At 46.2% G+C, this 26,511-nt stretch overlaps 3 long non-coding RNA genes across 4 annotated transcripts; 1 reads left to right on the top strand and 2 right to left on the bottom strand.

The window, feature by feature from the left end:
• Positions 1-621: 621 nt before the first annotated feature.
• Positions 622-2,815, bottom strand: LOC116652519. 2 transcript variants are annotated; one of them, XR_004305631.1, is made up of 4 exons: positions 2,176-2,815; positions 1,669-1,757; positions 1,006-1,101; positions 622-890 (listed from the first exon to the last, which is right to left on the bottom strand). It is a non-coding gene; the product is annotated as an uncharacterized LOC116652519 (long non-coding RNA). The 2 variants fall into 2 exon arrangements; XR_004305630.1 differs by having other exon boundaries at positions 1,669-2,815.
• A 9,233-nt stretch (positions 2,816-12,048) lies between these two features.
• On the bottom strand, positions 12,049-12,944 carry LOC107305725. The gene is made up of 2 exons (XR_001551875.2): positions 12,841-12,944; positions 12,049-12,092 (listed from the first exon to the last, which is right to left on the bottom strand). It is a non-coding gene; the product is annotated as an uncharacterized LOC107305725 (long non-coding RNA).
• A 42-nt stretch (positions 12,945-12,986) lies between these two features.
• LOC116652520 lies at positions 12,987-26,307 on the top strand. Its single transcript, XR_004305632.1, has 3 exons — positions 12,987-13,083; positions 21,387-21,494; positions 26,027-26,307. It is a non-coding gene; the product is annotated as an uncharacterized LOC116652520 (long non-coding RNA).
• The last annotated feature ends 204 nt before the right edge of the window (positions 26,308-26,511 follow it).

Raw genomic sequence — 26,511 nt, 5'->3', positions numbered from 1 at the left:
AGCGCTTTGCATTACATGCTCTGCTGAGGAATGAGGAGCGCGGCTCCTTTTCCCACTGCTGGGGAAGCTGAGCGCTCTCCGCGGAAAACAGGATGTTGTTGCCTGACTTCATTTTCTTAGGGGGGTTTAGGATCTCAAATATCACTCAAAAATACCAAAGCTTGTGCTACTCATTGACAGATTGATAGCCCACACTGCGATTTGTAATACTTTGGTGAACATCTTGAAATACTTATGTCATGACGGAGGTAAGGTTTGAAAAAAAAAAAGCAACATTTCACAGAATTCACTTGTTTTGTTACACTTTTTCAAGTGTTACGATTTCTACTGGTATCAGAGCATTGCTAACCCAAACAGTGCTGTGCTGTGTTGTGTTTTTGGCCGTTGCTGGCTGGGTGAGCACCTCTCATCCCTGTGCAGAAACAGAGATTTAGCATAGTTCTGAGCTCTTGCACATTTCCTTGGATAGTTATGCTAAAATCTTCAGGCTTTTCTTTTATTTTTTAATCAAAACCTCTGAAGTCTGATAAGGCCCAAGGCGGTCACTGTCAACATTATAATAACATTTGAAACAAATTTATAAGGAGGATACACAAGAGCGGGAGAAAAAGTTGCTTTGCCCATAGCAAATGCAGTGGGGCTTTATGGGGGCAGGTGCTACTGAGCAGGTGAGCTGTGGGCTTTCACCTGCTGGTAACTCACCTTGAGGTGCTGGCAGCTACCACATTATTGCTAAGCAGCAGCATCCTAGCATGGCACTGTCCTGCCCTGAGAGCATCCTGATGGGTGCAGGTCACACAGCCAGTGCAATGGGGACTTGTCCGCAGTGTAGGGGTGGCTCAGGCTGGACCTGTCCTTGGTTTCCTCCAGCAAAAAGGCCCCTTTGAAGGCTGAAGGCAGGAGGCACTGGTTGTGATGTATGGACAAATATGTCATTATGTGTGACAAAGGTCATTCATTATATGCAGTGACCTTCATCATGGACACCTCAGCACTGTACCCCACCTGGGCTGACACTGGGGTGGTCTGTCTGTTTTCTTTTAAAGGAAGACAGCTCCTTGTTTCTACAAACTGGTGATGATAAAAGAATTGGCAATACTTCTGTTTGAGGAAGAAATGCAATAATGTCAATTTGAGCTTCTCAGCCCCTGCTCCGGATCCTGAATCCCCAACTCCATTCCCATCCCCATTCCCACCCCCATCCTCATCCCATTCCCCGCTCCTGCCCCGTACCCCCAGTCCCGCTCCATTCTCCTCCCCATCCTCATTTCCTCAACCCCCATCTCATCCCCCATCCCATCAAATCAAAACCTCAACCCACCCATACCCATCCCTATTTCCCATCCCCATCCCCAATCCCCGATCCCCATCTCCATCATCCATCTACCATCCCTCATCCCCATCCCCGAATTACCCGTCCCCCAGTCCCAGTCCCCATACCCCATCCCCATCCCCATCCCATCCCATCCCCATTTTCCATCCCCATCCCATCCCCATCCCATCCCTATCCCCATCCCATCCCCCATCCCCCATCCCCATCCCCATCCCCATCCCCATACCAGCAGCACAGGGCTGCATCCTGGGTACACAGACCAACAGCTTCATTGCTTTTCCTTCCCCAAAAACAGCTCCCAAGCCCCAAGCCTCAAAATAGCACAGAACTCCGACCTTGCATGCTGATGTCTCGCTGGCTCCCCGGTGCCAGCAGTTGCAGCTCATCTGTTGGCAGTCGGCAGTGTGCTGAGAAAATGAATCTACTGGATAAAAAAAAGGCTATAGGGTGACCAGATGTTCCGGGCACCAAACCAAAGCCATTTGAGGGTGGGGGAGCATGATGTCTCTTGTAAAAGTGCATTAAGTTTCAGGATTGTCTTTTCTCTGCGAAAAGAGCTCAGTCCTTCGGGGTAGGCTGCATAGCCTGGAGGCTGCAGAAGGCATCTTGCTCCAGCATGGGCTCTTGATGCATCCCTGTCTGCATTTGACCCCTGGCTAAAAGCTGTACCTGCATTAAGGCTGCTCCTGTGCTGGGCATCTGAGGATGCCTGGTCAAGCTTTCCATGGGGGGTGGGGGCACAGCAGGGTCATGGCAATACTGCCTGACATTTTTATGGATGCTGCCATCAAGGGTTTTTAAAGAGTGCTTGGGAGTGGTGGAAGGGTTAGGGTTAGACTTACCTTTTTGAAGCCTGCAGAGATGTTTTGCCCAGCTTCTCTCCTGCCTCTGTTGAGAATGCCCTTAGTGGGCAGAGGCATCCCTTTGTCATCAGTCCTTGCTAATCCAGCTCCTGGGCATTTTGTGTCTGTTTCCTCCTCTCCCTTTCCCAAATCATCCAGGTTTTCATGACTCAGCTCCCTCTATTCACTTTTCTACCCACTCTTCTCAGGCCTTATGTTGGCATTGATTTTCAAGAATGGGGCCTTGAATATGAATATTGAATGGTTCCTAGAATAACAGCGAGCTCTGTACAGAGGGAAATTCAGCTTGAAAATGAATAGTTCCCCCTTAAAGCACAAATCAGCGAGCACGAAGAACAGTGGGAAATCAAGTAAAGTTTAGTCCTGGAAGCTATTACCTCCTGCTGGTAGTTTAGGACTGTACAGGAGCCAAGTTCGCAAACATCAAAGTTTTTACAAATTAAAATAAAGTCATCTGTCGTGGTGCTTTTGGAAATGGGCTGATGGGGACCCAGTGTGGGCCTCTTCATAAAAGGAGAAAATTAATACAGAAAGAGATTTTATCATCGGAAATTGCCATATGGACCCAATACTGAATTTCAACGGTAGATACAAAAATGACCCTTTAAATCAGCATCAGTTTTACAGTATCCTCACTTTCTTACTTGCTTATGGGAGCAGCTGAAGAGCTGAGGAGTGACTTCAGTTCTTTCGGGCAGCTCATGCTATGGCATCAGGCAGCACGCGACTCTTATCAATCATTTCTTTTTAAAAAACTTCTGAAATGACATCTTTTTAAACACTTTTTTGTGTGTGTGTGAGTGGGGGAGGGATATTTTCTTAAACAGGCTCATAAAGTCACAGAATGGCCTGGGCTGAAAAGGACCACAATGATCGTTTAGTTTCATCGCCCCTGCTACATGCAGGGTTGCCAACCTCCAGAGCAGACTCCCTTCCTTACTTTTGATAACCTCCACTCATGGCAAAACAGTGACTCAAAGGAATGATAGGAAGGTGGGAAAGAGTTGCAGACAGGCTGTAGGAAGCAGCTACACATGAGATGATCAGAAAGGGAGCTTAGGTCCTCCACCCATTGATACTTGGGCTGAAAGAGAGCTCTTCCAAGCAATTCAGCCCATACATTTCCTTGCCTGCAGGACAAATGTGCCCATATTTCTCAGTTCCAGACAGCACAATCTAAAAGGCAAAAGGAGCGCACTTGCTTGAGGGCTTTCAGGAGCTGGAAGACCAGTGGCTTGAAATCTAATGCCCAAAACTGGTGAATGCTGCACTGTACAAAGATAAGAGTTGTAGGAACAAAGGAGTGAGAACCGTTGGTTACCTGAATTAATGGTGACCTAAGTGAACAATGTTCAGTAGAAACGAGCAGTAGTTATTTATGAGATATATACCCCTGCTATGTAAATATACAAATATTCATATACAAGTCTATCTGTACCACTGTTTAAGATACCCACCCACTCCAAGTCCAAGACAGAATTTCCATCCCTCTCCCTTACACCAAATCGAAAGGGGAAAATCTTCTCTCACTGATGAGCAGCCCCACCAGCTCTACAGAAGGACCACAGAAAGGATTACAAACCTTGACAGTGCTAGTTATGGGCACATTATCCATAAAGCATGTAATCCTATCCAAACCTCCCGACAACGGTTTCACAGTACGCCAGAATTTTTTTAGGATATTTTCTATTTTCATCCCGTGATCCCATGTAATACATAGTCTTGGCATTTCTTATCACTTCCAACCATGCATTTCTCAATTTTTTTTATGTTTGTTCCAAATTTCAGTGCTGTGCATCCTTTTTGCCTTAGACCAAAAGCATATCGCACACTCTCATCATTTTAATTAAACTAGGGCCAATCCAGGGCAAATGTTTGATTTTGACTCAAAAGGTGCATGCAAATCGCAAATTCCATTTGATTCAAAATGGAAAAGGCTCCCTGCTACATCCTTACTGTATACAGAATTAAGCAGTCCGCCAAATTCACCACTGCGCATCTCCTTAGAAAGCGCCTGTGTTTTTGAAATACAAAAATGAGTTCATACATTAAATGTGAGTTATGCATGCATTGTTTTTAAGATCCGCAGCAAACTCTATAGTGTAAAACTCAGATCTTTTCACTCGAGGCAAGCGCCATTTAAATTTATCAACTCTCAACAAGCAAAGACTTCAGCCTGGATACAGACTGAAATTTGCATTAAATGTCTGCTGAAACAAAATTTCCTAGCGTGTGAATGATCTTCAAATGACTTCCTCCTGTAATGGCTTTCCATTAAAAACACTTCCAAGCGCAGCTGCTGAAATGGCACCCATGGAAGGTATGAACGTGCACCTTGAGTTGCTGAAGCACGGGATGTAAAATAGGTTTTACCTGATTAAAATTTGCAATTTATATTGGGACAAACCTGGAGCTGTTGAAAACGTACTTGTGAAATATTGCAGTGACGTCTCAGATACTGTCTGGTGGAAAGGGCACTGGCTTGGTAGTCCTGGCAATCCTTCTCTGCCTGATTTGCTCACAGTGAACATTGCAGACTGAGGTTCAAGTCAGGCAGCGTACTACGAGTTTAGTCTGGGGTGTAATCTTCATTGCAAAGCCCACCTTACTGCTGAAAAACACTGCAGCTCCATATTTTCCAGATAATACTCCCATGTGCAGAGAAACTGCTCACCAACTGTGAGCTGATAATGGTAGGACAGATTTCCAAATCATAGAATCATAGAACCACTGAATCATTAGTGTTGGAACAGAACTCTAAGACCCCCAAGCCCAACTCCAGCCCATGGGACAAGTCAACTGGCCATGTCCCCAACGATCCCATCTCCATGGTTTTGGAGCATCTCCAGAGATGGGGATTTCCCCATTTCCCTGGGCAGCTGTGCCAGCACCTGACTGCTCTTTAGAGCAGAAATTGTTCCATCCAACCTGAGCCTCCCCCGGTGCTGGTTCTGTTGCAGCTTTGCCATGTCTATCACCGTGGATGAAGGGCTGACAATCTGACCTTGGAGATGCTCGGAGGGCACTGGCTTTGCCATGTGTGGAAGCAGGCCATCTCAGCCCTGGGAACACAGATTGTGCTCTAAGAGAGGTCATCTTTATCATGAATTTGCTCCTTCTTCCTGTTTCCCATTACTGGCAGGACGTGAATTTTGAGACACTTCTATTTTTTTTCTTTTTCATGGAAAATTCTTCGATGCATCTATTTTTGTCATGATTGCCAGTTCATTGAGACAAAAGGCTTGTGATGGAGCAGATGATGTCTTCTCCCGTCTTGGAGCTTGTCCAGGAGATGAGAGCAAATTGGCTTGGCTGGCTTGAGAGATCTGCGAATCCTCACATAGCCACACGATTCCTCATTCCTGCCAAGCAGACCACTGACCTCCGAGTCTGGACAGAATGCTGAGCTGCACAACCCACAGCGGTGTAAGGTCGGATCAAATCATGACTTGAAGCTCCCTAAAACCATCTTTGAGTTTCTCAGTTGACTGCAGTTTTATTGTGTTAGATGAAGGGCTGCCTCCCATCTCTGCTCACACTGCCACAAAGCCATGATGCTCACCTGTACACCTCAGCTCTGATCATCCTTGCATCCCTAATTGTCTCCCTGTCTCTCTTCCTTTCTTCAGGGCCTTGTGGTAAGTTTCTTCATTTCAAATAGGTTTGTGTAATGCCCTTGTGAAGGAAGGGGCAATTTTGAAGCTGCTGCTATTACGATGAGCATGGCAATCATCCCCATTTCACGACTGTGATTTGCTTGAGCTCTCAGTCTCATTCAGGCGGAACCTCTCCCCAGAGGTAAGTAGGAGCACAGCCTTTCTCATGTTGATCCTGCTGGCGTATATGGCTGTCAGAAGCAGCCTCAGTTCCTGTAAGCAGTGCATACATGAACAAATGCATTGCTCCTCACCATTTATTGTGTCCCACTGAGAAATGCAAATGGAATCATAGAATGGTTTAGGTTGGAGGGGACCTTAAAGATTATAATAAGATTTTAAGTTCCAGCCCCACCTGCCATGGGCAGGGTTGCCAACCAGTAGACCAGGCTGCCCAGAATCCCATCCAGTCTGGCCTTGAATGCCTAGAGAAGCCATGGAGCAGTCTCGGTTCTGCTATATAAAGTGCCCAGAGCTGGCAGACCTCCCTCCAGCCTTCCTGCCCATACTGTTCATGCCTGTGGCCTGAGGAGCTCTGCCAAGGGTAAGCCTAGAGCCCATGTCCCAGCCCAGGACCTCTGTGGTGCTTAGGTTAGGACCCTGGGGCATCATCCTACATTCTCTGTTATTGAGTCTCCTGATGACAAACACTTCTTTGTTGCTTTCCCCTTTATAAGGCAAAATATTATTGCTCTAACAGTGAAGTACTAAATTTCCAGGCTGTTTATTACTAAGACCAGGTGTGAAATCCATTTGTCATTCCATCAAACATTCTCTTCTTGTTTAGTGTTCTTCTTTCTTGCTGGTAAGCAGTTCTGGTATATTGCTAGGGACCAATCACATCCTTTGCTCTTGGGTTTGTTGCAGCAAAGGGACCAAGCTCCACAGGTCTCTGTGCTCAGAAGAGCCCCCAGCGTCTTTCTCATCCTTGTGGGCCCTCTTCACCCATCCCATCTCTCCTCCCCATCTGACTGCAGTCCCTCCAGCAGTAGAAGCATCCTTTGGTCCTGGTGGTTATTTTTTATCTTGTTTGTATTCCCACGGGGACTTTTTCTGTAAGCTGCCATGTCTCTTCTAAGCTGTGGAATGAGTGATGGAAGCACACAGCTCACAGGTGTTACTGCACTGTGGCAGAATGCTATCAGCTCTACACTGCTCAGGGTTGTGCCATGCATGTTTGGGTGGGTTTGCAGTGGGTCCTGGCATGATGTTTCTGGTTTTCATAAAAGGAGCCAAGTGACACTCAAGAACGGTTCATATTGGATTTCTTTTTTTGAAGAGCAGTCAGGCATTGGCACAGAGTGTCTGGAGAGGAGGTGGATTCCATTCTCCGTTGGAGTTCAACAACACCTCTGGGGATGGGGACTCCACCACCTCCCTCAGCAGCTCCTATGAATGTCCACTCTTTCTGAGAATAAATTGTTCCTAATATCCAACCTGAACTTTCCCTATCACAACTTGGGGTTATTGCCTCTTGTCCTATTGCTAATTCACTGAGATCAGAGCTCAGCCTCAGAAACCAAAGTGTGTAGGTAGCATTCCCTATGTGAGGGCTGGACTTGAGGCTGCTGTCTGCACTGGGACATCCTCAGGAAGCAAAGCTGTGCCCTGGAAAATCCATCAGGAGGCCACAGCCATGGCACAGCGCTCTCTCTGGTGGGCACTGAAGCCCAAAGCTCCCCCGGGTTCCTTTCCCCTGTGCTTTCCTCAGGGCATAAATGTTTTTTCAGACAAACTGTATTTGAGTTATTTATTGAGAGTGTATTTTCACACAGAAAAATCTACAGGGTTGTAATTTGTATGTAATGTTCCCCAAAAGCCATTCAGGAAAAATTTCTTTTTAACTGTAGCTAATTATGTATACTCGGTTGCTCAATACAAAAAATAAGAGCATCCAATGTAGTGTTTATTATTTCTCTCACAAAGAGGAAAATCATAAATTCTTTCTAATGGGATCTTTAATAATAAAAAAGAACATAATCATTACTATCAAAAGATGTATGGCATCCATGGGGTTTACTTCCCAACATTTTGCCTGATTACATCTCAGTTACACTCATAGCATTAATTATCAGAGACTAATTAGGCAAAATTGCAATGAAAACTGATCTTACAGAATCCCACCTCTCCTGGCTGTGCCCTTGTAGCTGGATGGGACCGTTTGCAGGTTGCTTTGTTTAAAGGAAGCAGGTGCAGTGGCAGCGTAAGTCATTTGCCAGCTTTGCGAGGGGCTGTGCACACCTTTCCTCCCGCTTTTGTGGTTTCCTGTGACTGCTTCCATTCCCTGTGCCTCATCCTGCTGTGTGAACCCCCTGAGCCCCACATGGCAGGCAGCCCGTCTGCAACGTGACCTCCTCCCTCGCTGAGCTGCAAGTGCTTACAGCATCCTTACCGCAGCCGCTGATCTGCTTGCTCAGCGAAACAAGGTCACACATCTCCTCCTCCCCAAGGGGCGGCTGTCCTGGGATCCAACCTTTCACAGGATGTCTGAAATACGGCGGATTTCTGCTCACTCGTACAGTTTTTTTACAGGTACAGGGGCATGAAGGAGAGATTAGCCACCTCCACGATGAGCTTTGGCTCAATATGTTCTGCTAAGTCCCTTCCTCTATGATGGGGATAAAAAAAGGGGGAAAGAAAATAGATGTTAGTGGCTTTTTTTGTTGTTGTTTTTTTGGCCAATTGATCAGTTTTGAGTAATTTGCAGTATCTCTTCTTTTAGCTTGGTATTGGAATGAATGCATCAAAGGATCTCAAGGCCTCTTCAGTTTCCAGAGATCGATGCAGACAACACAAGGGCAGTAAAAGAGAAAAGTTCATTTTGCTGCAGCAGTTCCTCTCTTCACCTGAGACAAAAAAAAAGGGACAATGTCCAACCCAGCACCACATTTTCCTATCAAAGCACTGAACTATTGCTGCAGCGAGCCCCTAAGACAATGTGCTGCTGACATGAGCCCCCTACGATAATGTGATGGTGACATTGCCTTAGACTGGGTATATAAAAAAAGGCTTTCTACAATAAGTGTAGTGAAGGACTGGCACAGGCTGCCCAGAGGGGTGGTGGTGCCCCATTCTTGCAGACACCCAAAGTCAGGCTGGATGGGTTCTGAGCACTGATGGAGCTGTGGGTGTCCCTAATCACTGCAGGGCAATGGGACTCAACAGCCTTTAAGATCCCATTCCAACTCACACCACTCTACGTGCCCCCTAAGACAACGTGATGATGACACTTGCTCCCTAAGACAATGTGGTGATGGCATGAGTCAATGTTCCCCATGGGGATTCTTATAGGAGTTAGGAATTGGAAGGAGGGGGAAGGCCATGTGGTTGGCAGTGTGCTGTGGGGTACGGCGACAATAAAACTCCCCATTTGCAGATCCAGAGGTGCTCCCTGTTTTCTGGTACAGACATGAACTGGTGGCACCTCAGCCTGTGTTTGTGGGCACTGGGAGCAGCTGATTGCCCACCTCCCTGCAGCAGCTCCACTCATGTCTCCCTTCACCCATCTCTTTCCACACCAAACCAGCCTGTCTGCCCTGACCTTTCCCCTTTAGGACCTTTGTTCCTGGTCCCAGTCTCTCTTGCAGGCTCCCCCGTTGGTCCTCAGCCGGTCCTCAGCACCCCTGCTGTGCTGTGCCCAGGCCAGAGACCTCCAGCAGAGGATGGCTTCATGTGTCTTACACATGACACTGCTGTTTATACATCCTGGTATGATGTTTGCTTTTTTTGCAACAGGATGACAGTGTACTCAGCCCAGACACAACCCAGATTGCTTTTCTTGGACAGAGTCCCTTGTAAAATGTTTTTCTAAATAAAAATAATCATTACTTGAAGCTGTGTCCTTTCTGGTTTCCCAGCAAGGCAGATCTGAACCTTTCTTTTTCCTATTTTCTTTTCTTTTTTTTTTTTTTTAATATAGTTCTTAATGTTTCTCCCTGCCATTTGTGATTGCAGTACAGCACAGAGAAGGCCTTCAGCACAATGCTCTTCAGGTTCCTTGCTGACAGAGTGATGCCGTTTTTTAGTATTTATTTCACCGGTCTTTTTCATCAGTTCCGTATCATATGGCAAGAAATAGATGTGCAAACTGGATTTTGTGCGTTAGGCTGGAACAGCTGCCAAGCAGATGTGGCTGCATTTCAGTTTTCCTGTTTGTAAAATGGGTGCAGCTCCATCTGCCCGTAGCGTAACCGCTAGCATGAAGGACGCCGGTGCTGTGAGGGATGCAGCGCCTCTGGCTGCTCACACACTGCTCCGTGGTGCACAGCCCCAGGTACCTGCAGGTCGGGTGGTGAACTCACCAAAAATATTGTTTTAAGAGAAGGAAGTGACAGGAGTGTAACGAACAGCTCTGTAATACATATGCTGAAGATCCTGAGCTCCTTTCTCCCCTGTGAGCGGCCTGCACTGCTCCATAGGGCAGAAGACATGGAAGCTGTTTTGTTTAGATATCACATAGAGAACAGTTGATGGGATGGGCTTCTTAAGGATCAGATTTTGGCACAGCCAGAATTAATGTCCTTATTGTCTTTTCATAGGATGTAAATAGAACAAATGCTCTGCTACTGCATTCCTGGGAGTCCTGAGGAAGTGAGTCCAGAAAGCAGTACTTTCAGGGGAAGAAATCCTCATCTGAGTTATAACGGGGTTTGTGCCCAGGCCCACAAGAAAGCTTGACATGGCTTTGGTTGCAGACAGCATCGCAGCACCGAGGTGCTCGCTTAATCCTTTAGGTACCTCAGAGAAGGAACATTTCATGTATTTTCAGTATCCACAGATGTGCTGGGCATCTAAGCTTGATTTCTAATCAGTGGAGAAGAAATAAGTGCTTCTGAAGCGCGTTTTATGTGCTGTGGTTTGATGTCTACTTTAGGAAGAGATCAGCTGGGATGCTACAGGCTGCTAAATCCCATCCCTGAAGTCTGCTGCCAGCTCAGGTTTCTCCAGGAAAGTTCTGAAAGTTCATAAAAATGGTATTTTGTGCACGTGCAGAGAAACTCATCCTGGTAGGGTCAAACATCTCAGCGCTGCTTTTGCACCTTAGTCACCTCGGGATCCCCAGAATGAGAGCTCCTCTACTCCTGGTGCCCCTGGGGGCAGATGCACTGAAATCAGCACCCAGGGGTGTCCCCCCGCCCTGCCAAGATGAGTCTTTTGTGTTTGGCTCCTTTCTTTCCTTGCTGCAGTTTGTGCAGAACACGGTGGAGTCCTGCTGAGGTGTCACACACAACCTTGTTGCAGGCGTTCGGTGAAGGGGACAGTTTCAACCCTTTTGGTTAAAATCCTGCCAGCAGAAATGTGCTCCTTCAGCCAGCGGATGAAAAAAAGGGCGAGCTTCCAATCCAGAGCTTAAGGTATACAAACAGAAGAGGGAAGAGCGGGTCTCTGCTGCTTTCAGACCTGTTTATAACACAGCCAGATGATGGGTTTGTAAACACGCCTCGCAGCAGGGGCTGAGCCCCAAAGCCTTTCCTTCATGTCAGCTTGTCACTGGCCAGCGCTCTTGCTCCTGAGCCAGAAAGAGTCACAGAATCATAGAATCATTTGAGTTGGAAGGGACCTTTACAGGCCATCTGGTCCCAGTTCCCTGAATGGGGACACCCACATCTCAGTCAGGGTGCACAGAACCCTGACCATCCCGACCTTGGGTGTTTCCAGCGATGGGGCATCCTCCTCCTCTCTGGGTAACACGTCCCTGGAAGGTGTTCCAGAACGGTGGAGATGTGGCACTTAGGTATGGTGGGTGTGGGTTGGGATCAGGTTTGGGGAGCTGGGAGGTCTCTGCCAACCTTCAGGATTCTCTGACTGTGATTCTCTGGGATCCAAGCGAGCAGGCTGTGCTCTTCTCTCAGTCCTCACCAGAAGATGGAGTAACAACAGCAACAACAGAACTAATAGCAACAGCTATATATCATGGGTGGTGGGGACTGGGGCAACTGGTAATTGCTGTAGAGCTTTATTGGCAGTTAATTAAAAATAGAGCCAACGATGTCATGTAACCATTACTTTTGTTTGTAACCACGATTTAACTCTATTGGACTCCCTGCACCTCCGGTCACACAGCCAAACAATTTATTCTTCTCTAGTGCTGCTCTGTCCCTGTAGGCCAATTAGGCAGAGATACCACCTTATGAAAGAAACACATGATGAAGCCACATGTCTTTGCTGCAATCAAGGCAAGTCATCACTTCTGCTGTTTATTTCTGATCTTCCCCATGGATTTCCTGGGAGGGTTTTGCCCTGAGAATTATATTTTGAACCTTTTAATTTATGCAGAGAAGATGATTCTGTGAAAGATAATATTGTGCAATTATCTACAGTTATTACTATAATAGTGAAATGGTGATCTTAATAATTATACTACTAAAGCTAGCATTTCATTAAAGGAGGGCAACTCTGGCTCTAACGATGCACTTTGATGCACTCTTTCTGTGATTTGTTAATTGCAGCCTCAGAATCAAGTACTGGTTCAGTGACCATAAACTCTGCTTCCTATAGCATCATAAACTCCCTAATAGCAGAAAGTTTTAATTATGGAGCGCATTCCCCACACAATAAATAGTTCTCAGTTTGACTTGCAGCGTGCAAGCACTGGGGCTCAGACAGAGCTGCAGGTGAGGTCTGCGTGGCATTTTTCTGTTGGAGTGTGGGCAGGAGATACAACGTCTGGTAAAGGCTTTGGGTGTCTGCTCACCCCTGTCCTCCTGCTGCGTGCACAAGCAGTGCTGGGGCAATGGGAAAGGTTGCCTTGTGTAGTCTGATCCCATGGGGCTCCCTGGCCCCACTGTCCTCTTCCAGCCACATCCCTGAGGACAGGAATGGAGCTGCTTGGGAACGAGCTCCTCCCCTGCCCCCATACAACCCTGGCTGGATACTAGGAAAGACATTCAGCTTGGATAGCAGGGAAAATTTATCCTTCAGAGAGAGGTGATGTGCTGGCATGGGCTGCCCAGGGATGGGTTTTGGGGAGGGGGTGTGATTGCCATACCTGGAGGTGTTCCAGAACTGTGGGGAGTGGGCATGTCCCATGGGTTGATGTTGGCCTTGGGGATCCCAGAGGTCTTCTCCAACCACAATGATTCTATGGTTCTGTGGTTCTGTGATGCTCTGCCCGTGTCACAGGCACCCCCGGCGACAGCCCTGTGGGTGCTTCCCAGTGCGTGCGGACAGGCAGAGCTGCTGGCCTCAACACAGCTGTGTCCCTGAGTCACTTATGGGATGAAGCCAGGAGGTACTTTTTAATCTTACCGCCTTTCCCTTATATTTCAGTACAACACGCACATGGAGTGGCAGCGCGCTCTGCCAGGCTCTCGCACACCTTTTTTATAGGTGTGTGTTATTACACACAGTGCACCTGTGGTCCCGTGTCAGTGCGCCCAGGGCTTCTTCTCTTCTGTTCTCCTCATGGAATTAATTAAATAGGGGGAAAAAAAAAGAGAAGAAAAAGGCAATCTGTCCCTGCTGGTGTGAGTTCCTTTTCTCAGCACTGAAAAGGCTACTTACAGGGGCGTGTTTTTGCAGCCCTTTAAAAAATATTTGGGAGCAGTCATTAAGTTGAGAATGGGATAAACAGAAGAACTCAAGCCATCCATTCACCACAGCTTCCTATTCCCCCTCGGTGAGTTACATCATCATCTCCGCTGCATTTTTCATCATTACCTAAGAAGATTAACATCTCTTGGATGCCAGCACGGTTTCAGGAGTCCAGGCTCTCCTTGGTGTGTGTTCACATTGTGTAATTCCCTTCGCTTCGAGGGGAGAGGAGCTCTCTAGTAGGACAAATTGCTGGGGTGGGAGGAGTGCCTTGCCTTGGCACCAGGAGGGCTGCTGGCAGCAGGAGAATTTGCGGATGTCTGAATGGAATAACATGGGGGTGGGGCTCCAAAAGAGGCTTCGACCATGAATGAGGCTTAGTGCCTCGTGCACAGGGACAGAGGAGCTTGGTGGTCCTTGGCGCATTATACAATGTCTCTGCACTTGTCATGTTTTGAGGGATTTATATCACCAAGTTTTTGGGTCTTTTTTTGTGTGCGAAAGGCAATAAAGCACTGGCAAGGTTTGCCCAGAGAGGTGGTGGGTGCCCTGTTGCTGGAGAAGTTCAGACTGGATGGGTCTCTGAGCACCTGATGGAGCTGTGGTTGTCCTTGTTCATGGCAGGGGAGTGGGACCAGCTGTCCTCTGAGGGCTTTCAAATTTCAACCCTTTCAACTCAAACCATAATCCATGATCCTATGGTACAGTATTTCCTGTATTAGTCTGGAAGAGGTGATCCATCTGTGTATTCTTCAGCATGTAATGCCTATGTGGGGCAGGAACCATGGGGTGACCAGGCAGGGGACCTCAGCTTCACAAGTATCAGAATTATCTTAATTTTTGTGCCCTTGACTTTTGGGGCTGATCTCTCTGCTGCCTTGGAGGAAACCCTATTTGCAAGACTGTTCCATGTTTCTCCAGACCCTGGCTTAGAAAGGTAGAAAGGCTGTCACACTACTGTATGCTCCCAAAACAAGCAAATAAAGATGGTAAATAAATAGTTTTTGAAAACTTCTGGAATGTGCAAGAGAAATAGGTGGATCAGCAGGTTTTTACAGAATCATTATCCATTTTCAGCTCACACCTGGGCATATGAGGTTGGACCTGATGATCTTTAAGGCCTTTTCCAACCTGAGCAATTCTCTGATTCTATGATTAAGACATGACCTGCATTGCCCAGCTGTGGGCCAAAGTATTGTATTGCTGATGTGTTTGTGCTTGCCAGGGCCAAAGGGCAGATTCTGTAGCATGAAAATGGGAGAGCTTTCAGAGGGCAACAGGGTTTGGGAGCAGTGCAACAGAGGGGCTCAGTCTTACCATGCTCAATTTTGTAATTTCTTGAGGTTGGATATATTGGATGGATATGTATAGATTGGATATATATAGTGGATATATTACACATCTAGCATACAGACGTGTGCAGTTTTGCACATGCATGCAGAGGGGGAGAGGGCTCTGCTGTGATTAAGGCGATTATTTCAACGTTGTGATCTTCTCACACCTGGCTGATATGTGCATTTTGAGATGAATGGCAATATTAATGGTTTCCTCTTATGATCTTGAAGGCTTTTGCTTTTGATAACATAATGTAGACTGATCCATAAGGAATTATTTGAGTAATATTCCTAAGACCATTCTGTTCCTTACAAGGTAAGATATAAATGAGGATTTATACTTACCGTCAGCAATGTATAATCTGCCTTCTCTAACCTGTCTGGCAACTTCTATCAGAGCGTGCTGTGGAGAGGGAGAAGTGAGTGGAGTCAGCAGGAACTGTGAATGTGCAATATGCAAAAATCAATAAAAGGGAAAGCAGACAGGTCCGAAACTTGGTGGTGTGGCTCCAGGAGAACAGCTCCCATCGAAGAGATACGCCGTCCACCTTCCCCGCACATGGCTCTGCTGCAAAGGGCAATGCGACTCAATTAGAAGGTCCATGGAAAACATGGGGTGTAGGCAGCCAGCCCTGCTCAGGGCAGGGGCTACATGCAGCTGGGGCAGCCCTGCTGCTTATGCTTGTCACAGCCCCACAGGCTCCTCCGTGGTGCTGGTGGCTGCCTGGGCCCAGCAGTGCAGCGCTAGGTGGATCGCTGCTGCACGCACAGGCAGATTGTCCACCAGATGGTACAGCCCACTCTTTGAGAAATATTTGAAAGGGCAACAAAATACAGCAGAAGCCATTTGACAGTCCACATGGTTAGTGTAGGAATTAGCCAGAATGACTCTGCTGGAAGCACAGCCAGCGCTAAGCAAACCTGGAGGTGCAGCTGAGTGAAGGAATTCAAGCCTCCAGTTATTTCAGCGCTCCTCTTTTCTACCCAGGGATCCTCCATAGGACTATTGGAAATGTTAAGGCTAGAAAAGACCTCCAAGATCCCCAAGCCCAACCCACCCCATCACGCCCACTGACCGTGTCCCCCAGTGCCACATCTCCATTGTTCAGGAACACCTCCAGGGATGGGGACCCCACCACCTCCCTGGGCAGCCTGTACCAGCGCATCACTGCTCTCTGGGATAACAAATTGTCCCTGACATCCAACCTGAAATAGCAGTGCAGTGAGGATCTGGGGTGCTCTTAAACCAGCGAAAAGCTAAGCTGGCTACCTAAAAACTCTGGGACCCATTGAACCCACTGGTACCCAGCAGTGCATTGGACCTGGGCTTTTCATCACTCCCCCAGAAGAGGGGAATGAAACAGTGACCACAGAGGCACTGAGCTCTGTGATGGACTTGTAAAGAGCAAAAAGAGGAGATACTGAGTGTCCTAATTGGATCCCTGCAAGAGTTACTGCATTTCCACTGATTTAGGCAATTAAAGGCACAGTCACTACTGCTCAAAAGCTGACATCTTCAGGTGGCTCATAACAAAAATTAATACTGCTGCTAACTGTGCCACCTAGTCGTGCTGTAAAGCAAATTAATTACTGCTACAGAACTAATAATAACAGTTCAGGCAGAATAGGAGCAATATTATGGTTTACCATCAGAGACTGTGCTGAGATTTTTGCCTCTCTGCTGCCCATGAGTGCAACCTGGCAATTGCTGACTGTAACATTTCTATTGTATAGTTTATGCTAAATATGCATATCTTAATTGCATTAGTCAAAATAATTAGCTAATATATTTTTGCATAATGACGAGGTAAGCAAATATCACCATAGCTCAGTGCTTCTTGCATGAGCAAATTTGGAAAATTAATAGACTCCCAATTTCCTAATTATCTGTCTTTTATTCCAAACTCAAACAATGAAATGCTATTGCACACTCCTGGGCATCTTGTAATTTAGTTTACACCTTGAAAATTTTAAAGCACCTGTTTCTGTTTTTGTTTCTTTCTATCTTTATTATTATTTTTTTAATATTTCCTTCTCTGAAACGGAAATGTGATGAACCTTTCCTCCCCTTCCCTGCACAAGAAATGGGGCTGCTGTGCTCCAACGGGAGGATCACGGAGCTTGTGAGCTCCAGGTTTCCAGAGGGAGCTGGGAGCAGGAACTGGAATCCCAGCATCTTGTACTTAATTTTTTTATTGAATTAGAACAGTATTACAGGCTGATCTTGGAGATAGTGGAAATGGACAGTAAGTCTGTTAGATTAGGGACTAGAACTAGATGATCTTTAAAGATCCCTTCCAGCTCACGCCATTATATTGCCACCAACTCTAGAATTAGGTTGTGCAAATACTGTTCCAAAATTACCGCCAAATCCCACCAAATCCTGAGACTGTCACAGAAAAAGGGCATTTTGTCAGTAAAAATTCTGGGGTTTCTCTCACTGGTCTGTTTTAATCTGACTATTGCTGATGCAGTATTTGTCTTCCCTTCACACTGAGCTTTCCATCTCCTTTTCCTGGCAGGAGGAGGCAGCAGAGGTGGGGACAGGCAGCACTGAGCTCTAGCACAGCGATCAGCCCTGGCGAGCCCTGGGGACAGCCTTGGGGTCGGTCCTGGGCTCACCCTTGGGGTCAGCACTGTGGTAACATATGGGTCCTGTTGGTGACACTTTGCCAGGCTCTCCCAGCTGATCTCTTTGCTGATCTGGCCATGCAGTGGATTCCAGCACTGCAAAAAAGCCTGAGCTGTTTGTGCAGGGGGCACCAATGTATTGCAGAGTGTCATTCTGGGGCTTGGAACCGCTGTTCCAGCTGCAGCAGCTCAGAAACTGTGCAAAGTTCTGTAGTAACATGCAAATTGCAGCATTTTGGGGCGGGTCTGTATGTAAAGCTTGTAAATTAATAAACACATCATTAAAAAAAACCAACTTGCTGGAACAGCGAAGAGCTCCCTCTCTTTAACCTGTAGACAGCACGTAAGAGGAAAACTGGGAGCACCTCTAAGTACAAATAAAAAAGCTCACATCTGCAGATCTGATTTTCCAGGAGCTTTTTCACTGTCCGAGCTGGAAGCTGTCGGCTGCAGATGCATGCTCCATGCTCACAGGGCTCCCTGCTCCCATGGCTGCCTGTTGTTCCTCCCTCCCCTGGAAGAACATGATTATTTTTCCCACTGTTTATTTTATTTTATTTTATTTTATTTTATTTTATTTTATTTTATTTTATTTTATTTTATTTTATTTTATTTTACTTTATTTTAGCAACAAGATTATTGGCTAAACCATTCTGTCTTGGCCAAGGTGGCTCATGTGGGCTGTGTCCCTCATCTCCCTGTTCTGCAGATCCATCTCTGAGCTGCACTTCCCTTACACCCACTCTTCTGTAGGAATCTGTGGAGTTGCTTGGATGTGAGAGGTGAAAATCCACCTGGGAATGAAAACGTCCAAGGAAGGATGCTGAGGTTGGGGGGAATTAATTTCCTCCATCAGCCTCAGGAGATGGCAAAATCTGTGGGCATTATTGGTATGATCTGAAAGCCTGGGGATGAGGTGCTCAAATGTCCATGGCTGTCCCCAGCTCCTCCTGCTGCCAGTGACGCATACATAGGCATTTGCCAGCCTCTTTCTCTCCAAATGGAGTAAACACTCCAAAATGTTGGATCTGTAAAGTCAGAAAGGAGTTGTGATTGTCCATGGAGTGGGTTTATACTTGGGTGCTGTTACTATTGCTTGCTTTATTATTACAGGTTAATTTAATCAAAGCATAGAATCATAGAATCATTACAGCTGGAAAAGACATCTCCAAGCCCATGCCCAAACCCCCCCTACTATGCCCACTAATTGTGTCTCCATGTACCACACCTCCATGGGTCCTGAACACCGCCAGGGATGGGGACGCCACCATCTCCCTGGGCAGCCTGTGCCCCTGCATTACCACCTTTTGCCCTGTTGTCCACTTTTTCTGAGTTTTCCGAATAGCTTTCAGTCTAAGAAGAAGAAAATTGTGAAATATCCTCTAGAAATGCAACCTTTATCTATCAGCATCCTGAACACTGACATGAATGTGAACTCACTGGGCTCAAGTCCCTGGATGTGTCCAAGGCCAGGCTGGTTGGGACGCTGGGCAGCCTTGATCCAGTGGGGGGAATTATCATCCCATGGCAAGTGGGCAACGCAGGGTGGGACTCAACCATATGGCTGGATCTTGAAGGATCTTCAGAGATCCCATCCAACCCAACCATTCCATGGCTCTAAGATCTTTAAAGTTCCTTCCTGCCCTACTGTCCTGTGATTCTATGATCTATAGGGCCCCTTCCAATCCAACCATTCTATGGTTCTATGACCTTTAAGACTTCTTCCAGCTCCACACCATTATCTGATTCCATGATTCTATGTACCAAGCTTCTGGCTGGGGAGGGCACTTCCACCATCACAGTTCACACCACTCTCATCAATCTATGCAAGTGCTACAATTTCCTACTGCACACACCGAGGCGGTGAGTGTGATGAGCTTAACCTGTGTTTAGGATATCGCTGTCAGTACTCGCTTTGTGAAACTTCTGCAATATAAATGAACCAGCTGGTATTAGAAGAAGTGTGAAGATCTTTTTTTTTTTATTCTCCTCCAGGTCAGAGAAGGGAAGGGGAGTGGGTGTGCTGCAAGGTTTGCCACGTGAAACCGTGAGATTCGGTGGCTGCCAGCATGGTTTCAGTAGGAGTCTGGGCTATTATTGTTATGTCTTTGCTTTTTTGTAAAATCTGCTGATCCCATCTCACACACCTGGTGGGCAGCTGTCAGGAAGCCCTGCGGGGCCGTGGTCCCTCTGCGGGGCAATGCCTGCGGCCGCTGCCCCAACAGCTCACGGCTCCCCGCCGCTGCGGGTCCCAGCGGGGCTGGCCCTGCGTTGGAGCCAGCTGCTTGGCTTTCTGAGAGCTGAAAGTCGTACTGTCAGCAATATCACAAAAGTGATTTCTTTATCAAAGGTCATTACCAATTATTTTGTAAAGAACTGACGCTCCAGTAATTACCCGATTTTATCTCTCTCTCTCTCTCTTTTTTTTTTTATGTAGGTCATTTATATTTCATTATTGTCATGTTATGGCCTATCTGCTTGCAAAGAGGCGTATATTAAAACCAGCAACTTCGCCTTAGTGTCAGAATTATTGCCCTATATTTCATTTTCCATTTTATCTACTGTTCTGGAGAAGATCATAGCTTGTTAGTTAAAGTGTTATATAAACTAACACAGGCACACTCATATGCATACTCCTTCACTTCCCCCCAGTTCCCTACAGAGGGCACAGTATAGAATGTCCTACCCATTTCATGTTAAATCCCTATGAGAGGGACCCAGGCACACCAGGACTGCAGAGGTCTCTGTAGGAGCACAGTGTCCCCCTGCTGCAATGAAAACTGGCAGTGTTTGGAGATGGCAGAAGGTGTCCCACAAGGTACACCACCTGAAGCAGAAGTTACTGATGGATGAAGCTGCTGGAAACATCCTCTCCAGAATGATTAAAGATGACAAAGACCTCCAAGATCACCAAGCCTAACCTCAACTACTCCCCCCAAGCCCTATATCATGTTCCTGAATGGAATCAGTGAGTCATTAAGGTTGGAAAAGACCTCTAAGGTCTCCCAGTCCCATCCCTGCCATGCTCACTGACCACATCCCAAGTGCCACATCTCCATGGTTCTGGAACAGCTCCATGGAAGGGAACTCCACCACTTCCCTGAGCAACTGTGCCAGTACCTCAGCAGTCTTTCAGAGAAGTAAATTCTCTGATCCAAGTCTTTACGCAACTGGTCCAGCCTAGCTAAGAAAGAAACATCGGCTTCCAAAGAAACGTCCCAGAGTAAATCTTCTGAGAAACTACGCTGATGTGTATGCAGGATATCAACACTTTTTATTCCCAGGCCTTTATGTATATGTGTGTGTTTGTGCATGCACTTTACTGTATAAGCATTGCTGCTTTGAGATAAAACATCCCAATGGGTGCACAGGCGAGTAAGGAAATAGCTCCACACACAGATCAGTTAATAGTCCCAGCTGGAAACCATCAGCTAAGAACAACCCCAACAAACCCAAAAAAACCCCCACCAAAACCCCAAACCCAGAAAGAGACAGCAATAGTTAGTGCAATCTGTTCACCCACTGTGTTTAGTTTATTATTAACCACAGCTCCTTTTTATTTCACCGCTCCTTGCTGATTAGCACTTCCCCAAGAGACTGCTGGGTCTGGCAAATGCCTACAAACTCCTGGTGCAAACCCACTCAGCTCTATACAGCTGGTTTCTCCACCAGTGCCCACCCTGGTGCAGAGGCCTCCAAGAATGTGTGTGTTGGCTGGGAGGAACATGGCTCGTGCTTGGTGGCTTTGCAGGCTGGAGAAGGTGAAGGTTGTATTGGTGGTGGGGCTGTTAACCTCCCTCCTATGGAAACTGAGCTTCTGGACAAGAGTGGAGGGAGAAGGGAGAGGAAGCAGGACAGGAATCCACAGGCTGATGTTGGGGAGGCCCCACATGTGGCCAGGCTCCAGTCCATGATGGAACAACCATACTGTTGGGTGTCATACTGTTGGGCTTCAGGATGCCAACAGTATCGTACTATCAGGCTTTAGGATGATTACTGCAGAATTATGATTATAATTCTGTTTAATGTATGGCAGGTTTGTTGGGTGGTGGTAGAGAGGGGACAGCAGGAGGGACAAGCTCAGAGCTGCCATAGCCAGCGAGAGTGGGAATAGTCAGTGGCAAATCACAGCTAAACACTGCTGGTAAGCTAATTCCATAAAGGGGCTGTCTTATGTTATCATTTATGTTTCCCCATTGCCATAAGAGTATTTTCATAATTTACATAGCATTTAATTATAATTCAGTTACCTGACATAAGTAATTTCAGTGCCCTTTAATACAACAAATCTCTGGTGTGAAATATCCAAGCAATAAGAGCCGGCAGGTGGCTGTCATTATTCTTCCAACCTGAGTATCTCCAGCAGCACGTGGGGAGCCCCTGGTGGGTTCCTCCTTGGGGCAGAGGGGCTCTGCCACCAGGAGGTGGGGGCTTGTGCCTGGCTGCAGGGCGCAGGGATGCCTGCAAGCTAATGAGCTGCAGTCATGATTTATAACCTGAGTGCAGGAGCACCCCGAAGAGGTGCATAGAGCCATCACGGGGCTGTCAGAGAGCACTGTTCCTGCCTGACCTCACCCTTCCTCTGTCTGGATGTGAAGCAGGAACACTTAGGAGAGCTGGAAAATAGATGTAATCGCTGTCTTTTTGCCAGATGTGTGAATAAAACCAGATGTGACAGATCTGCGAAGAACAACTGCTTGTCAGCTCAGTGCAGGGCTGGGGAAGGCTCAGCTCTGGGAGGAAGGGTCAGCCCAGCACGGCTGTCTGACATGCTTGGAAAAGTAGCTGTGGAGGGGCTGCAGGGGTCTGTAAATCAGTACTGACTGCAGCACATGGGATGGTCCATGGAAAAAATAAAACGTGGGAATAAGCAGTGAGCTGGTGTATCCCAAAATGAATGTTACCCAGTATGGCTGCAGATGATGGATGCTGTGAGTGTGAACAGATGATCTGAGGCACAAGACCAGTGCAGGAAGGGTAGCAATGGCTCCTGAGATGATGAGCTGTGGAGGGCAGAGAGAGGAAGATGCAGGAGGCCTGGTCTGGATCTGGGGGTGGGATTCTGTGCCCCCATCCCATGGGGCTCCCCTGCCTGGGAGTGGTTCTCCTGCTCCTAACTTTGGTTCTTCCTTTTGCTGCGGGAGATTAAGACTATTGGGAAAAGTTCACTGAAATGAGTGTGTCCTGTTCAGGGTTTGCATTCATGGCTGAGAGACGCAGGGGGATTCTGTGCTCCTGTCTGGGGATGAGATCCTCCTGTTCGAAGTGATTCAATCAATAATTCCCATTCACACTTTTAGTGTATAGATGAGCTTCAGCTCTATTATCCAACCAGTAAATCTGGGTCCTGTGCCATGGTTTGAAGGGACAGGAGTCGTTTACCTAAATACATTTCATAAAACGAACTGGTGGCATCTAGAGTAGTCACATTCCCTATTGCAAATACTTCTCAGACTACACCTTTTTCCTCACAACTTTCCAATGGCTGCTGGGGATGCTCTCAGGCTGATGCAAAGCTGTGCCAAAGTCTGGCTGGATTTGACTCAGGTTGTTGGTGTCAACAACCACGAGAAGTCCATGCTGTTCATTGCACTGATAAACATGGTCAGAGGGCATCATGAGGGTAGTCTGGGTTTGGACTTTGTGATCTGTGAGGTCTTTTCCAACCTTAATGACTCCATGATTCTAAAGCTGAGCCCTCGTGTTGGCAAAGCTGTGGGAAAAATCTGCAAGGAGAGCATCCTTGGGATCAGGGTGCACTCTTTTTACTGTAAGATTGACATCCAGTACAAAAACCTTCAGAGCCTGCTCTCAAAATCTGTGCAAAGAGAACTGAGGACCAGGCACAAAGCCTGGAGTCCAGAGCCATAAAACACTCTATTTAGGAACATTTAGGTAACTCCCATTCCTCCCTCTTCTGTGTTTAGGTTGTGACATACTGCAGTCTCCTGTTTTTGGACACAGTTCAAACTGCTTTCCCTGAGAGGGCCAGTTTATGTGTGCACAGAAGCACGTGTGCAAGTATTTAATATATGTATATATACATAGGTACGCATTTAGATGTTATAGGGTTTACTTGTGGCATATGTAAAATGAGAAGACACACCCAGAAAACTACCCATGCACGCCCTGTGAAGTTTAGGATGGACTGCAATTAAATCATCTTGCAAAATTTAAAATTAAATGGTGATTTCCCTACAATTACCGCTCTCGTTAGATGACTTCATGAAGGGATTTACATGGCCTGATTAAAGAAGCAGCTCTGCCTTGTGTGTACTGTGAAATAAGGCAAATAGTTCTAAAATATTACACTCAATTATACTTATAAATCTTGCCCAAGTAATGAACATATTCTTTAGATTGCAGAAGGAGCCGGACACTTATCTTACTCTCCAAGATAAAATACCACATCCATATAATGCATTGCTAAGCTCTCCTTTTACCATAAACGTTGCCCAGAATCCCATTTTCTATTAAATAATAATCATTGTAATTAATAGACTAGTTATTTTATCTCCCTAATCTGGTTACAGTAATTTATCAAAGGTATGTAAATGAATGGAAAAAAAAAAAAAAAAAAAGAAAGAAAAAAAAAGAAGAAAAAAAAAAGCTGTTCATTATTATTTTCTAAAGGGTACATGTCTCTTGCTGAAGCATGTAAAATGTAATTCTCTTGAACTTAATAAGATACTTGACTTCATGCAATTCTCAGAAAGAAAATCCATTCAATACTTTACTTTTTTCTGTCACACTCAATTTGTTTCACTTACAACTCTCCTGCAGTTTGGGCTCATTAATGGGCTCCTTTCCACGTGCAGCCCTCCAGACCATGAAGATGCTGCAGATAGGGGGATGCGGTCCTCCCGGCACACACTGTGCTCTGTGGCTTCTGCCCTCATGTGGAGGTGTGCATCAGATTTCCCAGCTGTTAATTCAAAACCAGGGAGAATAAGCAGGAAAACATTCAAGGGGTGTAAGGTAGCTGCTGAGAGAGGCAGTGTGGGCACCCAGATGAAAGGGATCTGATTAATGACAGCACCTGAGATAAGTGGCACTTCAACCAACTTTAACTGTTGATGTATGATGGCATAATGTCCCCTCCAATTAATGACAAGGATATAAAACACCTGTATTTAGCAGAGCAGATGTTGCTTTTATGGTTAAATGCACAGAGAAATTGACTTCCAAAGGACCAGTGATAAGTTCTCTATTATTTGTTTCTCTGTTTGCTGGGCTGCATTATGAACAGGAATGAGAAAAGAAGTGAGAATCCCTGCTCTTTGCTAACGGTAATTGATGGTTCATCTCAGCCTGCCTTTTTGGCTTGGGCTTTGCCTCTGTGGTCACCTATCCCTAGTGGAATCTCACCTCCAAAATCCCAAAGCAACCTTCAAAATGCACCTAAGAAGTTTTTGAGGCACTGCAGGAATGATGCTACCCCCGCCATAAGCAGACACAAAGCACAATGCAGGCTTTGTGTAGCATCTCCTCATGCTTTGCCCACCAAGGGATGTCTGCCTTGAAGCCAGCTCTGCTTCAGCTCCAGGGACAGTTATTTATGCACTGACCCTCAGGGAACCAAATATGCTGCTGGTCAATCATCTGTTCACATCTTTGTTATGCAATTCAGTTACTGTTATTTCACAGGAAAAAAAAAAACAAAAACAAAAAAGAAAAAAAACACCAAACCATTACACACTCATTAAAAAAAATTCCACTAAGGACAAATAAGGACAAGGGATGATTTATCTACAGGATGATCAAAGGATCCTACCCTTCTCTGTAGGATTTGCGCAGCATTTTGGAGCGCTTTCTTCACATTGACCACACCCAGCAGGAAGTAGGTGCTGCATTTCTGCAGTGCTCTTCATTTGGGAAGTTCCCATTGGAACTGCCTGTTGGACCAGCCCCGACTCATGTGGCAGGACCTGGTTGGGAGCAGGCAGCCGGGTGGGTGCTGACCACAGGGAGGACAGAAATCATCATTCCTTGCTGCCTATCATGGTAACAAGCAGATCACACTTCCAGGAATGCCTTCTTGGTGCCTCCTAAGGTTTAAAATACCATAGCAGCTTACGGGTTCTACGGAGGGTTTATTTATGGAGCTGCGTTTCTAGAGCTCTCCCAAGATGTCTGTAAGGGTTACAGTATTAACAGTGCTTTCAGTCCCAGCTCCTACCCTTACGGTCTCTCCTGAGGATCTCAGATTCCAGCAGGTAAATGAGAAGCCCCAAATTCTCATGGGAGTCAGCAAATACTACAGCACATTTCCTTGAAATAAGGAGCCCTCCCTTACTTCCTCCGACACAGATGAGAAACAGAGAACTGCTGACCAAAGGGGCATTTCCTGGCACCTGGGGATGTGGTCAGCAGACATGGTGGAGGCACGTTGGGGATCTTGGAGTCTTTTCCAACCCTTGTGATTCTGTTGTTCTATGGTTCTATCATGCTGCGGGTTTTCACCTGTTGAAGTCATGAAAACTCCAGTCCATGATGACAGCACGTATGAGAAACGCTAGTGTCATGTTCTATGGGCCATATGTTAGATTTCAAATTACAGTTTCTTCATTTTCAGGAGGAATAGCTTTTTAGAATTAGCACTGAAAAGACTGCAATAAAGACTTACCTCTTCTAGTACATTAATATCACTAATACTACATGTTTTTTTTATTACAGAAGATATCCTGAGAGCCGATTCTGACCGCTGGTTTGCCATCTCTTATTTTATTGTCCCGTTATTTCCCATTCATCACCATAACTCCTGCTTTGTTTCTAAACACCAAGGTAGAAGCATGGAATAACTTGGGTTGGAAGGGCCCTTAAAGATCTTCCATTTCCAACAAGGTCTTCAGAAAGTGTTTTCAAATGTTAAAATATGTCTTGGCAAACGACTATACCTAAAATAGAGAGAATTAACATTCATTATAGAGGGTAAAAAAAAAAAAAAAAGGAAAAAGAATAAAGACAAAAAGATGAAGAAGACTTAAAGCATGAAATCAGTCTTAAGGAAAAAGATCACTGCAGCACCTCCAAAGGTGTCTGACTGGTGTGGAACTTCTGCACCTGACAGCCAGCTCTATGGCTGTTTTTTGGTTTACAGATAGCCCCACGGAGTGCAGAGTTTTTGCATACAAACTTATACAGGCTTAATTCACCCTGGA

The sequence above is a fragment of the Coturnix japonica genome, chromosome Z, assembly GCF_001577835.2.
Source record: "Coturnix japonica isolate 7356 chromosome Z, Coturnix japonica 2.1, whole genome shotgun sequence".
NCBI classification, from domain to species: Eukaryota; Metazoa; Chordata; class Aves; order Galliformes; family Phasianidae; genus Coturnix; species Coturnix japonica.
Note: the sequence above shows the minus strand (reverse complement) of the source record. Positions and strands in the feature narration are given on the sequence as shown.